General features: G+C 31.8%; 1 protein-coding gene across 1 annotated transcript in view; it reads left to right on the top strand.

Annotated features, from left to right (window-relative positions):
• Positions 1-3,940, top strand: part of LOC142322448 (tetratricopeptide repeat protein 37-like) — a 139,430-nt gene extending 135,490 nt beyond the window's left edge. Inside the window, exon 20 of the mRNA XM_075361547.1 lies at positions 3,160-3,940. The gene's annotated coding sequence lies outside the window, so the exon portion shown is untranslated. The remainder of the gene's footprint in view (positions 1-3,159) is intronic.
• The last annotated feature ends 12,656 nt before the right edge of the window (positions 3,941-16,596 follow it).

Here is a 16,596-nt window from a genome sequence, read left to right as displayed (position 1 = left end):
AGCAATCCTCGTTGTCCACCAGTAGGCCCTTCTCCTTCTTAAACCCCTAACAGGAGCTACGCTGTTGGATTCTTCTTTGAGGTCCTCATGAGTACCTCCAGCTCGTCCAGTGGGTTCTGCGCAAATCTAGCAGCTCATGCTTCCACTTTCCTTTACACCTGTGCTTCATTGGGCCCCAGATAGTCTGGATTTCCTCTTGATCCACATTTCCCCACTCCATCTGGAAGCTGATACCACAATGATCACTGGCGAAGTCCGTGGATAGGACCTGCCATTCTACCACTCTCCTCACCATGCCTTCAGACACAAAGGTTACATCCACCACCAATCCTCTGCCCCTTCCTATAAATGTTGGATCCCCTCCATCATTAATGCAAGTTAGTGGGAGAGAACCAACCACCACCAAGAGTTTGTCCACACACACTGACACTTGCTTGTTTTCAACAGTAGTCTTCCCTCTCCTCACTCTATTTTTATTTTCGCATATCTCCCAATTATGTCATAGATGGCCATGTCTCCTTTTCTATCAGTGATTCATCCATGGGCCACCCAACATCTGTTTAGGTTAATTTGTAATATTCTCATTTCTGACGTAATTTGTTACAACTGAAGCTTCCAATTCTTTCTCCTTCTTTCCTGCAAGATACACATCTGGTGGGTTCCTTACATTCTTCTCTGAAGTGACCTAAGGCTCCACAGTTGTAGCAATTACATGACCTGTTGGGGCCTCTGCATTCTACAGCCTTGTGGCCTGGCTCCCAACATCTATAGCATGATTCTACTTCCCTCCTCGGCTCCACTCAACATGAGTGCCAACAAGTAGCCTCCTTTTCTATGTCAACCTTCCTGCATGTTTCTGGGCCAGGACCATCATGGCATTCTTCATGCTGCCGAATGCAGGCGCATTCTGAGGTAACACGTATTTCTTCATCAGCTCCAACTTCCTTTTTTACCGCCTCAGTCAATTCTTCCTTCATGGTTTCTAGGTCGAGATCTTTGATATGGACTGACACCATTCTCTCCCCTTTTGACCTGTCCATCACCACCAGTCCTTGGATCTGTGACCCACCCCTTGATTTCAGTGTGGTTCTTCCCTCACTGTTTTCTTTCAGCCTAACTTTCACCTTTTCTCTTGGTCCCTTTCGCACTGAAAGGATATCTTCTGCCAGGTCATTCCCTACACACCTCTTAACATCCTTCAGGAGGGTGTGCATAGGTGGCACCCTCCTTTCTCATTGTCACCATGACCGTCTTTGGGCCCAGTGGGGTCCCTCTCGTTTACTTGCTCCTTTACCAAACAGGTATAACGGAGCTTTAAGTCCCCACCGGACACACCAGTATTCTGTCGCTTTTCTTGTTAGTACGGCCTATGTCTTCATTGGCTGCCACTATTCCAATCTACCTTTTTTCTGCCTTCCAAAGCTTGTTCAGCCCGTCCACCATGTGCTTTGTCCTCTGGTCTTCATCACCTGCTGCCAGTAGGACATACGTGGATGCAGACCCTGCTTCCTTGTTTTCTTATGTTTTCCTATTATGTTTATTTGCATCACGTCCTTCAGTGAAAGGTCTGAATGTAAGTTTCCTTTCATCAGTCTGGCATGTGCTCACACACATGCCTTGCATACAGTGCCTCCTTGTTACCTTTTAGGTCCAAACCTTTGTAATGTAAACACTGTGCAGTGTTTACATTACAAAGGTTTGTGATAATAATAAGTTCAAACCTGCATACAAAACGAATAACCACATAATAAAACATTTAATAAGTAATATACGTAATAATACTTCTGATATATAGAATTTGAATGGTATTTATGAAATTGTATGTAATGATTGTGGCAATATTTATTTATATTGGTAAGATCACTATATCTTTTAAAGCTAGATTTATAAAACATTTTAAAAGTTATAAAAAAAGTAAACTGGGTTTTTTGAATGTATCGGATCATTTTATTAAAAATAAACACACAATATCAGATATTCAGACAAACTTAAAAATATTAGGAATTAAAAAATGCAATATGGATAGGATTAACAGGATTTCGGTTTTGACATTTTAGAAAGGTATTGTATATATAAACATAAGAATAATATGATCAACCTTCAAACAGAATACAAGGATGACAGTAGTATAAAGGCTGCAGTATTTGATCTGTCAATATAGTCAGTAGGGTAAATTCAGTGAAACGGCTGGCACATGATTTTTCTTTGCTTAAGTTTTTGTTTTTACTTTAAAAGTTTTAATTTTTATCTTTGTTTTAATTATATTTTTACATTTTAATTTTAACTTAATTGATAAATTTTTATAATTTTAAACAATTTTTTGTTTCTTGTTTTGATTATAATATTAAAAAATGTTTAATTAAAAGTTTTAAAATTTTTTTATAAGACTTCAAAGTATGATAAGTTAAATTTAATTTGTTTAAAATATTTTTAACTTATCACAAATTATAAGCGAATAAGTGGTATGTTTTCATGGATTGCAAGTTTATGATGTTTTTTTGTATGCAGCTGATGATGCGAATCAAGTTCACAAAACCACTTCTATTTGTGTAATGAAATCCTATTTCAATTATTCAGTACTTAGGGTTGATCTCTTAAATATAAATTAATATATTTATTTATATAGCAGGGGGGTTCTTTAATATAAAATAATTATTATTCAGAGCCCCCTCCCCAGACTGCATTTAAATATTTTCATTGAAGGAAAGAATTTTCTTATCAATATAAGACCTGGTAAGATCTTAATCATTACACATCCTTAAATGCCTGCTATTTCTACAACATGAAAACAAATTTCTACAAATTAAAACTGTCGATTGATTGGTCACCCATTATTTTATTGAATACTGCTGCATAATGATATTTAATCCTTTATTTTCATACCTCATTTTCTTTTTTTTTAGTTCAGTTTTTTCTGGCAGTCATATTTTTCATTTTTATAGTTCTTTTTATTATATTACTCCAGATATACTGGTTAAAGTGTGAAATAAACTCATCAGTTGAATTATGCAGGGTGATGAATTGTGCTCACATTGAACACTTGTAGGAAAAACTTTATTTTATTTTATTTGTGATTCATTGCTGTAAGTAATTGGCATTTATTGGCTTATATAAATGATTTATTTTATGAACTTAAATAAATAATTTGATTGGTTTCAGGTTGACTGATGGATTCCTTGAATTTTGTTTGCTGTATGACATTACAGTAGCATTAGATTAATATCAGTAGCATTAGATTAAACAAAAGAACCACTTGCCTCAATTTTATTTCATTATAAAGTTATATTTGCTATTTCCCTAAACCAGTTTAACAAAAAAATATTAATTTATTTTGGCAATAAATAATGTATAATACTAGTAGTATTTTGTAATAATATTTTTTTATTTTATTTAATTCATTTTTTTAATTGTATTTTTTGTATAATACAGTTATAATCATTCATTATTTTATAAGTGTTTTAACCATATTTTTTTCTACCAAATGACTTTTTGAGAAATAAATCTAACTTGTAATAAATATTGTTAAGAAAAAAGCTATAAATAAAAACACAAAAAAGAATTGTATATTATATAATTTGTAGATATATATACAGGAACAATATTTATTATCTATTACCACTGATAAATAACACAGGTGCCAAATATTAAATGTAAATATTACACAGTAATAATTATTCTTTATTATCAAACTTGTAAATTATTGAAAATAGAAAAGAAGCAATGTGAAAAGTATAAATTGATGTGGTATAACTTTTGGTTAGAAAAGTTAATTGTTATTGATTACAAATTAGTTCAGTTAGTCAAAAAAGGCAAGTGGTAAAAACCAATTAGGTATTATTGGCCTTTGTAATTATTATTATTATTATTATATGATGTAATTTATTTTTAAAAACTGAATTGGACTAAAATAAATGAAAATTAAATTGATTATTTAATTAAATGGTGTTTGAAATAATTTCTTTCTTCGTAAATTACAAGAGTTGTTCCTAAATAAAGTTCTGATTGTTGAAAACAAACTAGTCTTATAGCAACATTGTACATCTGCAATAGGTAACAGTAATCTATAATCTCATTACTTATGTATCTTCTGCCAACCAGTGTGTTTAGTGTTAGTAAATCACATCCTAGCTATTAAAACAAATATCCTTTCACAATTGTGCAATCTTTATGGGTATAATGCTATTGTGAATGCTGTTAGAAATTACTGCCAGAGTTCAGATAGGAACAAAAAGAGGAAAAGGTGAATTTGATCATGACATGAGAATTTGTTGAAATATGTGAAAAAATTGTGTTCTACATTCACGTAAATTGCATTCATATGAATGCAACAATGGATCATTATCAGTGGTTGCTTTCTCAGTCACATACTCAGATAAAAAGTGTCAAATATTCAAAATTGAGCCAAAAATTATATCTATGGTGTTTGCAATAGCAAGGGAGTTTTGTTGACATAATTGATGGAACCTGGAGTCTACAATAACATCAGAAGATTATAATGAAATATATATAGTATGTTCGACTTAAAAAAAGCTCCATCCATTCAAATAGTTTATACTAAATGCATATTTTTGTTAAAATGCACATATTGGTGTGAGATGGGTAAAATAATATGGAAGATGGTGCGACTGGAGCTGGTGAGGAGGACTGTTTTATTACTTGCACATTTAAGTGTTGCCAGTCTTTGTCAAGCATTGGCTTTTGAACAAGGTTGCATATAGGCTATTGACAAGGTTGCAAGGTTGTTGACTGTCGTAAGAATGTGTATTCATGATTGAAACTTATTTACAAGACCAAATCTCATGTTGTGTGTTGCCAAAAGTTCAGGGAGAAATTTGAAAAGGAAGCACCAGTGAAAAGTGTTACTCAGAATTTAGTTGAAAAATTACACGAAACGGGTTCAGAGTTAGACCAGAAACGTGCCCAACACAGTCAGTTTCAACATCACATGTTTTGATAACATTCATGGAATACAGGTGTTTCATAAGCTAACTAATGCCATTCAAAAGGATTTACTACTGTCAGTGGTTCAAGAATTTCATTAGAGGCAACATTGGCATTTTAAATAGTGTTTTTCACAGATGAAGAAAGTAGTCTGAACTATTGAACCAGGGGTAATGAAAACCTGCACAGATTTCTTTGATTCTCCCCTACGTCCACAAAAAGTAGGTGTATAGTATGCGATATCAAGGTGACAAATAATAGGACCCTTGTTTTTTAAAAAACTTGGATGATGCTGTCTACCAAAAAATGATCCTACAATTCATAGCCTTGCTGCAAGAGGAAAAGCGTAACAGCCAGATGCAACAAGACAGCACCACTTGCTGTACAACTCATTCTATTACAGAGATGTTACAGGATTTTTTTAATGGAGCAGTAAGAAAGATCCTATAAAAAATCAAGTTTTTTATAGGAGCAGTCCACACACCCTGCAAGAATTGAACGAAAGACAGACATTAAAAATTCCATTCAGGAAATAGATGGGATACAGCTTACAATAGTAGCCTGGAACACAGTTAAACGTGTTGACAAGTGCATAGAAGTGGATGGACATTTAAACATCTGTAAATTATTATGTAAGTGTTTGCCAGTAAATTATTATTTGTAGACTAAACTAAGTGATGGGACCTCTTTTAAGCTGAACCCTACTTAAAAAGTTATGAAATCAATCCAGAACAGCAGTACAACAAAGGGGTATTGTTTTCTGCATAACAATGTTCAGTTTCATTCAACTGAAACATTTTCAGCCTATCCTGGACTTAGGACCAAGTAACTACCGTCTGTTCGACAAAGTCCATGTCCAGAAGTTCGACAAAGGTCCATCAGTGCAGAAATACTGTTATGTTAAGTTCTTGAATCTGGTGAAGTAATGTTATAGATGTAACTTTAACTTCATACATTACATTTCATACATTAGTTTTTAATAATAAAAGCTAATTTTTTTTTCTATTTTTCATAGACTTTATTATATCAAATTTCCCAGAATTAAATTCTCTGCAAGTGTTGATAATAAAATTTGCATTAATTTTACCGGTCAATTAATAAAGTAATTGTAATTAAAACCTATAAAAAATGTGTTTTTTTCTACTGAATCTTAAAACATTAGATATCTCAAAAACTATAGGAGACAGTGCTGGGACCTGTTTTCTTCAATTTTTCAGGTCAGTAAACATAAGAAACCATCAAGTTTACCCTTTATATACGCCTTAAAAATTTCAGTATGATCTCATTTCACTGAGGGAACTGAAATCTGGCTAAAGTTTATCACTAGCCGTAAATCAATAACAAAGCATTTTCGGACAGATATTTATACAAACTTTTTCTGAATTTCAAGTTGTAGAATCAGTTCGCAAATTAGTTTCCTTTCCTTCTGAATCAGTCTTTCTTCATCTTCTTCTTCTGAATCAGTATTGCAGGAAAGTTAAACAAAATCTCTTTCAACAGAGTCTAAATTCCTGTCCAAAAGGAAACTGTATGCTGAGTTATTGAATTAATTTCTTTTTTAGTAATTGTTGGAAATAGTTTATATAAATATGACGTCTTCTGCAGCATTGATTTGTATTTTACTTTTTTAATATTTGTGGATGTTAGTCCAAGAGTTTTCCCTGGTTTAATGTAGCCAGCAAGCTGACTACATTCTTTCCCAGGACTTTAAATTTATGCAACTTTTTGTAGACAAGAAGATTTAGGTCAAAATAATTTTGTGCATGTTTCCATGTTATGAAAATAACGTGGAAAATATTCTTTAATGTAATCAAGTGAATTATATTTCTCGTTAAGACATTTAAATAAATAATAATTCTGTTATTATTTATTTTGAGATGTTCCCTGTTTTTTACTAATAAAAAACTGAGGAAGATGATTTGGCTTACTGCACGAGTCATCACAGTATATGAGCATAGCTTATGTACACAGCTACATGAATTTATCATAGTCCATTTTTTTGTTTAATCAGTTACTTATGCAACCATTTCATGAATATACAAATCAAAACATTCTCCACTCGTTTAAAATTAATACTTTTCATGAAGCACAGTTTATTAAAGCCTTTAAGAAATTAAAGGCTTTAATTTTAATAAAAGCCATTTTTAATTTTACCTAAAATGTGTCTAAGGCACACATTGTAGACCCAGTGTCTAGCTTATTACAATTAATTAATCTTATTTTCATTTATTTCAAAATATATTGAAGAGATTAAGGTAGTATTGATCAAACATTACCATTTACTAGAACTGTAGTAAAATGTTTTTCTCTTAAAAAATGAAAATAGCTATTCATTCTCTGGCTTCTAGTATTGTATGTTGTGTATCACTCAGATTTTTATCTGAGTGTACATCTGCTTGTATATAGTTGTGATTTTTGTGGTGTGGGTGATTATAATTTATATGTGTTCAAGGTTATGTTAATTAATTTGTAACTTTATCTATTTACCTTAATATTCGTAAGCAACATTTTTTTTTCACGTCAGTCTCATTACTTTATTGTCGCACCTCTTATATTGTCAGCAAGTACATTTGCCTTAGCGAACTCAAGATGAGGTATGGTCGTAAGATGCTCTCTTTTATATGCTCTTGAGATCCCACTTTACATGTGGGAATCCTGTTTAGCTGCCTAGCGGTCGGTTGAGGTACTAACTTTACATAATTTTATGTTTAACTTGTGCTGGCTGACACCGACTTCAAAAATAGTTATTCGTTATAAATACTTTCATGATTAAAATATTGAATAAAATTGATTTTAAATTAATTAAAACCGAAATTAAAAAAAAAAAAATTATTTTGGATCTCCCCATCAGGCAGAGGTATTAAATAATTTTTTAAAAAATCTTCTTTATATAATTCAAATCTTTTAACGCTCAAAATGTATTTTGTTAAACAAAAAGATTTTTTTTTTCATTTTCGGGGCACCTGCAAGAGGAAGCATTCGGGTAAAATTAATTTTTAAGAAAATAATTCCTATGTGGTGATAATAAATTTAAAAAAGTATTTTTTTAAATTGTGCAAACAATTAGTTACAGCCATAATTCTAAATGAGTAAAGTTGTAATTTTCTAGGAAGAAGATGAAAAACCCACCGGGTTGGTCTAGTGATGAAGGCTTCCCAAATCAGCTAATTTGGAAGTCGAGAGTTCCAGCGTTCAAGTCCTAGTAAAGTCAGATATTTTTACACGGATTTGAATACTAGATCGTGGATACCGGTGTTCTTTGGTGGTTGGGTTTCAATTAACCACACATCTCAGGAATGGTCGAACTGAGAATGTACAAGACTACACTCATACATATCATCCTCTGAAGTATTATCTGAAAGGTAATTGCCGGAGGCTAAACAGGAAAAAGAAAGGAAGAAGATGAACATTTTCCACTGTTTTTTTTTCAAGAGATACTACCGTAAGAGCTATCAAAAAATTAAGGTTTTCACATTTTAATGCAGTGGGTAACTTGCAAGATGGTTTTACATTTATAGCCTAAAGAGTGGGATTAAAACACGCGTAAGAAAAGATTGGGAAAAACACAAAATTTTTGATTGGAAGCTATGACTTTCACATAATCTTAGATATCTTCTTTCTTTTTCGTGTTTAGCCTCCGGTAACTACCGTTTAGATAATACTTCAGAGGATGATATGTATGAGTGTGAATGAAGTGTAGTTTTGTACATTCTCAGTTCGACCATTCCAGATGTGTGGTTAATTGAAACCCAATTACCAAAGAACACCGGTATCCACGATTTAGTATTCAAATCCGTATAAAAATAACTGACTTTACTGGGACTTGAACGCTGGAACTTTCGACTTCCAAATCAGCTGATTTGGGAAAGACCGTTCACCACTAGACCAACCCGGTTTTTAATCTTAGATATTTGCATCGTTTAATTTAAGAGTGGTGTTTTAAACATTTTTTTACATACTTTTTATTTATTTATGTTCATAAAGTAATGAACTCTAACCAAAATGTAGGCACCGGAATGTACCGATCACTAGCGGAAAATCCTGATTCGTTAGTATCAATTTCTAGAGTTAGATTTCTTATTTAACTTTCATTATATCAATATTCATCATTCAAAAAAAAAATATTTTTACCCAAGAGGTAATCAGTTTTGGACACCTAATAATCCAATTCCGAGACGCCGTACGCCAGGGCAACCCGTTTGGAGGGTCTAGATGTGGAAGGCGTGCCATAGGCACGCCTCTGCATCTAGTATATTCGCTATATCATCACCGAATCCTTATTACAAAAAAAAAAAATGTGTAAATATATTATAGTTCGAAAAAAAGCGTGTCCGCACGCACGCACACATGTATAGATCAATATTACGGTTCCTGTACAAGATTGAAAGAGCATGTGAAATGCAGTTATAAGTGTTATATACAGAGTTATATTTAAGTATGGAAACAGCTTATACTGCATAGCTGAGAGGTCTTTGGAGGGAGAATGAAATGGGGTTCACAGTTAAAAAAATCTGCATTATGGTGGGTTTTTAATTTTTTCCGCCATATTGAATCAAACTTAATTTTTTAAATAGGAAGATTGACGTATGACACATCATTTCGGTTTAAAATTTTACAAGAAAAAGAGTGTTGAACGCCGTTTTTCTGTTAACGCCTTCGTTGTCGAGCACTCAAATTTGGAACGATGAAAAAGTAGTGTTAATAATAAAACGCGATGGATGCATGATCAATTTTATTGCATTTTCCATTCATAATGCAGACAATAGCGATGCTGTAATATTAGTAATAATTAACAATGAAACAACAAATTATATCACTGTCATTTTCTCATTAAATTTTTTCATTATTTAAATAATAAATAATTGCCATAATTACTGAATTTATTATTTAAATACTCAAAACATTACTGTGTTAATTAGACAAGGTTAGCGAGCGAAGCGAGTGTACTTTAAGTTTGATTAAATTATATTAATAAAATATAAATTGTTATATTGAGTGAGTTACTAAGATGTTCAAACTTGATTAGCGAGGAAAATAATATTTTTTCATTTTAAAATTATTTTTATGCCCAAAATCAAGGAAATATAATGATTGTTCAGGAGTGTTGGGAGGGGGGTAGAGCCCCTCCGATTGTTACAATATAGGTCTAAATGTAAAATTATAATTTTACCTTCCGATAATTTAAAAAAAAATATATAGAAAAAAACGAAAAAATTTGTTGACAAAATTTTTTCCATTTTTTCTCGACTTAAAATTGGTTTTTAACATGATAATTATTTTTGAATGATTTGGTAAAGAATTTTTGGGTGGCATATAATGAAAGTACCGAACATAATCGCCAGGTATTTTTTAATCGCCTAGTAAACTTTTACACGGACTTGAATACTAGATCGTGGATACCGGTGTTCTTTGGTGGTTGGGTTTCAATTAATCACACATCTCAGGTATGGTCGAACTGAGAATGTACAAGACTACACTCATACATATCATCCTCTGAAGTATTATCTAAACGGTAGTTACCGGAGGCTAAACAGGAAAAAAAGAAAGAAAGGGATAAATGCAAACCCACCGGGTTGGTCTAGTGGTGAACGCGTCTTCCCAAATCAGCTGATTTGGAAGTCGAGAGTTTCAGCGTTCAAGTCCTAGTAAAGCCAGATATTTTTACACGGATTTGAATATTCTGTGGTGGGTTGGGTTTCAATTAACCACACATCTCAGGAATGGTCGAACTGAGAATGTACAAGACTACACTTTATTTACACTCATACATATCATCCTCATTCATCCTCTGAAGTATTATCGGAACGGTAGTTACCGGAGGCTAAACAGGAATAACAAAGGTATAAATGCAATGTTCAGCATTTTAAAAAGTTTACGGTTGAAGTGTAGAGAAGAACAATTGCTGACATTTACAGGAACCAAACTGCAACAGTAATAATTGAAGAACATAAGAAAGAAGCCGTAATAAGAAAGGGAGTCCGACAAGGATGTTCCCTATCTCCGTTACTTTTTAATCTTTACACAGAACTAGCACTTAATGATGTTAAAGAACGATTTAGATCTGAAGTAACAGTGCAAGGTGAAAAGATAAAGATGCTACGATTTGCTGATGATATAGTAATTCTAGCCGAGAGTAACAAATATTTAGAAGAAACAATGAACAGCATGGATGAAGTCCTACGCAAGAACTACCGCGTGAAAATAAACAAGAACAAAACGAAAGTAATGAAATGTAGTAGAAATAACGAAGATGGACCACTGAATTTAAAAAATAGGAAGAGAAAAGATTATGGAGGTAGAAGAATTCTGTTATTTGGGAAGTAGAATTACTAAAGATGGATGAAGCAGGAGCGATATAAAATTCCGAATAGCGCAGGCGAAACGAGCGATGATTTGAGTGCATCGTCTTATTGAAGTTAGGTATAGGAAGAATTTTTGTGTGAAACCTTCGCTGTTAGCAAAGGCGGGACCAAATATATCCCATTTAATAAAAAATATTATGTCTGGAAATTAATTTATAACAAAATTCATTTTATATTTAGTAATTTTCACTGATATTAATTAACAAATTAATACCTTATTCTGTCTTAGAGAACATAATATTACCAATTATTTTTTTCTTAACTGAAAAAAAAATATATCGGTGCAAAAAACAAAAGTTCAGTTTTGCAAATTACTATTGAAAAAAAATGTCTGTTAATTTTCGACTACATCGGCAATTGTGATGACGTAATTTATTTTTATTAAGTAATATTTTGAAACAGGTAAAAGTAAAAAAAAAACGTTTTGAAATTGCTTCCTTCTTTTATTTTAAATTCAAATATATATTTTAAAGCGATTATATATATTGAAGATTACTAAGTTACGTCAGGAGGGATTCATTAGAACAATTAAACAACTGTAATACAATTGACCAATCAGAAACACAATAAAGTAATTAACTTGTTTTTCAATTCTTATAACAAAGTTGTTTGTCTCTTGTCTTTTAACGTTGGACGGATAAGATATGTCACGAGGTAGTCGCTCGGGTCTGTAACGAAACTCTCCGATATGATTGACCAATCAGAAACGCAGTACGGTAATTAACTTGTTTTTCAATATCTTGTAACCTCATACGAAGTAAAAGACAGTATCGCCGAATTCGTTGAACAATGTACATCTGTGGTAACTTAAACAATCTTCTAGACTGGATAACCACATAATTTAGGACATTATTTTAAAGTGAGGGACATTTATTTTATTGCATACAACATAGTTTTATTTTTTTTTAATATATCGGTTTTAAATTAAACATTTTCTTCTTAATTACAGTTTAATGAAAATTCAAATTTAACCTAGATTTTTTAAAGCACGTTGTTACAGTTTATATGATGATCTTTTTTTATGAAATTTTGTTTTTTAATTTAAAATCTATTCTAGATAAATAATAATCTTCCATTTTACAAAATTTGTTTTATTAAAAAAAAAAGAGGGGTGATGTAATCTTTTTTTGAAATGGATACATCAACATGGCAAAATTTTTATAAAATTAATTACCGATGAATTTTATGTAGGAACTAAAATGAATTTTATTCAAGAAAATGCTATAAAATGTATTAATATTTTCAATAATTTTATAGGAATTGCCAAATTTTTATATTACATCTGGATACTTGTACAAATAGTTAAGTGTAATTTATATGTACTGAATAGACATGTTTTTTCTTGCGCTTGGCTACCTTTAATGTCTACTGAAAACAAGTACAATACCTTGGTACGATGAATATCTTGCAGGAACTATCAAATTTTATTGTTTGATGTATCGAACACTTTAATTATTAGTAAATATTTTTTAGAAACTGTATTAAGATAAGATTGTAGTTTGAATTAAAAAACAATAATGGGCAGTTATGTATCATATTTAAAATACTCTTATTCTTTTTTAGTTTTTTTCAGATCATAATAATTGTGTTATTTCCCCGCTTGAACAATCTTAATCTTCTTTCATACAAAATTATTGAACCAAATCTTATTGGACATCCTCACATTTTCACATCTATGTTATCAATTTCTTTTTTCAGTAATTCTCTAGAAAGTTCTAGAAATAAGAGCGAATTATCACTTGTACAAATATTTTCCATTATTGCAGAGGTATTCTTCCTTTATTTCTCAAGAGTTTATAATAATAAGAAATTGTCTTTTATCTTGATTAAAGATAATTTAAAATTTATTTTTGTTTCCCATATTTCAAAATTTTTCCTGGACATCAGTTGTAGTTAACTGCATTCATTTCTGGGTCTCTCGATTATAACCTGGAAAAGAAATCTTTTGTAAAGGTGTTTTATTGTGTAATCAACCAAACCTGTTTTAGCTAAATTTATTTTAATTTTTTTCAGCTCTGTAATAAATAAAAACTGAATATTCAATACTTGTTCTAATCCATTTTCAATATTTTCATTTGATCCATTACCATTTGTAGTGAATTGCCAACCGACACACAAATTTCTGAATACTGTAATACAATCAAAAAGGTTTTATCGTATTTTTTAATTATTTTCAAGCAGGTGCAATTTTTTTATTTATTCTGATTATACAGATGACTAGGTAGAAAAAAAATAAGCACATAATTTTTTTAATTACTCATTTTTCTTCTAAATGAATTTTAGTCTACGCTTTAATATATTTTTTATGTAATTCTATCATTTACAATTTTTTGTTCTGCTTTTTCTTTTCAGTTACAATTATTTTACTGAATTTATTTAATTATGTATAGCCGTTTGTAAAACTTCACACAGGAAGAAAAATACAATCCCAGTTTATATTCATACCTTTATGGATTTAACTAGTCAAATGACCACATACTGTAAAGGTTCCATTTATTTTCATAATAACAAGTAGTACAATATAATCTTGTTCTTTATGTGAATTGTCTGTTTTTTAATGTAATGCAAACAATACAATTTTTTCAAAAATATTAATAAGCATTAGTTTCCTAACGTTTTAATTAAATATTTAAATTTAACCTCTTTGGAGAGAGATAAATGTTTTTACTATGTATATTTTGTATATAAATTACGTTTACACGGTTTTGTTGCCTCAAATACAGTAATTTTAACAATATACATAAAATAATTAGGTAGCGCTTGTAATTGCATGTCCTTGTTATGTAGCTAGTAATTTCATGCGGCTTGTAATTGCATGTTCTTTTTATGTAGCTTAGAAATATAACTGTTTTATCATAAAAAATTGTTTTACTAACATTGAGTAACTTACTAACATTAATTACACTAGTTTAAGTTTAGTTGATGGGTATTTTATGTATATCATTCATTCTGCTGTATTTGAGTTGAATATCTAAATTTAAATGTAATATAAATCGATTATCAATTATTAAATTATAACTGTTTCCTCAAAGAGGTTAAATTATAATATAATTGATTTTAAGGAACAGGGTACATAAACCACTTAAAGGCTGTTTATACAATTTCTCCAGTTTTGTTTAAATTTATTATTTTTAAATAAGGAGAAATTTGTGATTTACTAATTCATAGTATTGGCTTTTTTCAATCGTATTTGATCTGTTTATGTAAAATAGCCTCGCATCTTATTTTCTTTGTGGATTTGCTTTTATTTTATAATTATCCTAAGTAATTTCTTAAATAAATAACCATATTTAACAACAAAATTAATTCTAAAATGCCCCATTGATTATCTACATATAAACAAATTTAGGAATACAACACATCAGTTTTTTGGCATTCATTAAAAAAAAAACTTTTCACCCTAACCATCTAACATTACATAAATCTATTTTTGACACCATCAAACAGTATTTGAAAGTATACTGGACTTCTGCAGAGAACCATCAAGGAACTATTACAGTATATCCATCAGGAATCCGTCAGTATTACCTTTGATCATTTTTACAACCTAAAAATACACTACATTAAACCTTTCGTATGAGCAAACTATATATATAAACCCCCTGGTTTTAGTCTTCTAGAGTAGTATATGCCATATGCTGCCTGGTGGTTATCCACTGAAATTATTAGTTTATTTCTATAAATGTATATTTTTTATAAACCATTTTCCAAACCCATGTAAAACTGAAACCCCCTTCTCAGACACACGTGTGTCTGAAGGTTAATAATTACGTGGAGTGAATAATTACTGTTTGCTTCTTTCCACAAAATCGCCGCCCCAAAACCGCGATCGCGAATAGGTATCACCATTTGTAAGTTCCCTATTACCTTCCTTTCCTTTCAAGAAAGAAGAAAGAGGGAACGAGCCCAGCAGCCATCAGCCCAGCAGTCACAAGCCCAGCAGCCACTGACAGCACAGAAGAACGAAGAAACCTGCACTTTCCCCCGTTCAGCCCTTCGGGGCCTCGGGAATTTCAAGGTTAATGGTATGTAACTTCGGTTACTACCAATTCTTGGAAAGTGCAGGCCAAAGAAGAACGAAGAGGTCTTCGGAAGAAGAAGAGGGAGAAGAAGAAGGAAGACCAACCACTCGCCTCAACATCACGGACTGGAGTCCGGAACAGAGCCCAGCAGAGATGCGTCCTGAAGGGCAGCCATACCAGAAGCGGATGAAGAGCTTCTACACAACCTCTCCTATTTCAAAACTTACAATAAGACAAAATAACCCAGCAATAGCGACTCCTCCGGAAAAGGGGACGCATTGCTCCCTCCTTATAGCTAGTGTCCCGTTGTGGCGTATTCCTGCTAGCCTATTAAAGAGTTAGCACCGAAAGGACTTCAGTGGACAGTCTGAAGGGGAATTACGTCGGGAGGACAGGCTTTATAAGCCTAGCCTTCCGCGGTCGGCCCATGAAATGGGCTCGATAACGCTGGTTTAACAACGGATTGGAATGCAATTAAATCCGTCTTAAATTCACTAAAATAATAATAGACAAAACTTGAAAAATTAGATCCAAGATTAAAAAATAACCTTTTAAAAAACAAGCCCGATTAGAATGATGCAGCAGCAAGGGACTCTGTCCAGGTTCTGCGATAAAGTAGGGAGTAATAGACTCCTGCCAACTTTGCATTCCATTCCATTCCTAAAACTGAAATCGAGCACATTCTCTTTCTTATACGAGATTAGAATTGGAAATGTAATCGGTACCTGTCGCCTGCTATTAATCACTCTGCACCTCCCACTGTTCACATATAGAATTTCTTTGTAATTATATTTCATATTGTTGATGAAAAAAGACCTCCTTATGGATTACTGAATAATAAAATTAAATTTTTTTCTATAATCCTACAGATAAAGGTAGCTTCAATATTGCATTTAGTAGTTGCATTATTTAATACCCCCTTTTCACTTGCATTGTCATCAATCACAACTTGATTTCATTTGCTATCATTAGCAACTTACCTTTTTTTCAGTAATATAAATTATAGACTTTTTTTTTAATTCTAACCAGGATTGGCCATATTATGCTGTGAAAATGCGATCTTAAGAGAATCTTGAAAGGGGTAATTAAGAGGTCTGGATAGTAATGCATACACCTGCACAAGTACAAAAGGGAAAAAAAGAAATATGTAAAATACAAGTAAATTCATTATTATTAAATACTTTCTGAGTAATTGATTTCTTTGAAAAATCTTCTATTTTTAATATTGAAAATAATAGAAAAATCCCTTAAGTTATGTTTCTTCAAATCCA

Source organism: Lycorma delicatula, chromosome 3, assembly GCF_047948215.1.
Source record: "Lycorma delicatula isolate Av1 chromosome 3, ASM4794821v1, whole genome shotgun sequence".
Lineage (NCBI taxonomy): Eukaryota > Metazoa > Arthropoda > Insecta > Hemiptera > Fulgoridae > Lycorma > Lycorma delicatula.
Note: the sequence above shows the minus strand (reverse complement) of the source record. Positions and strands in the feature narration are given on the sequence as shown.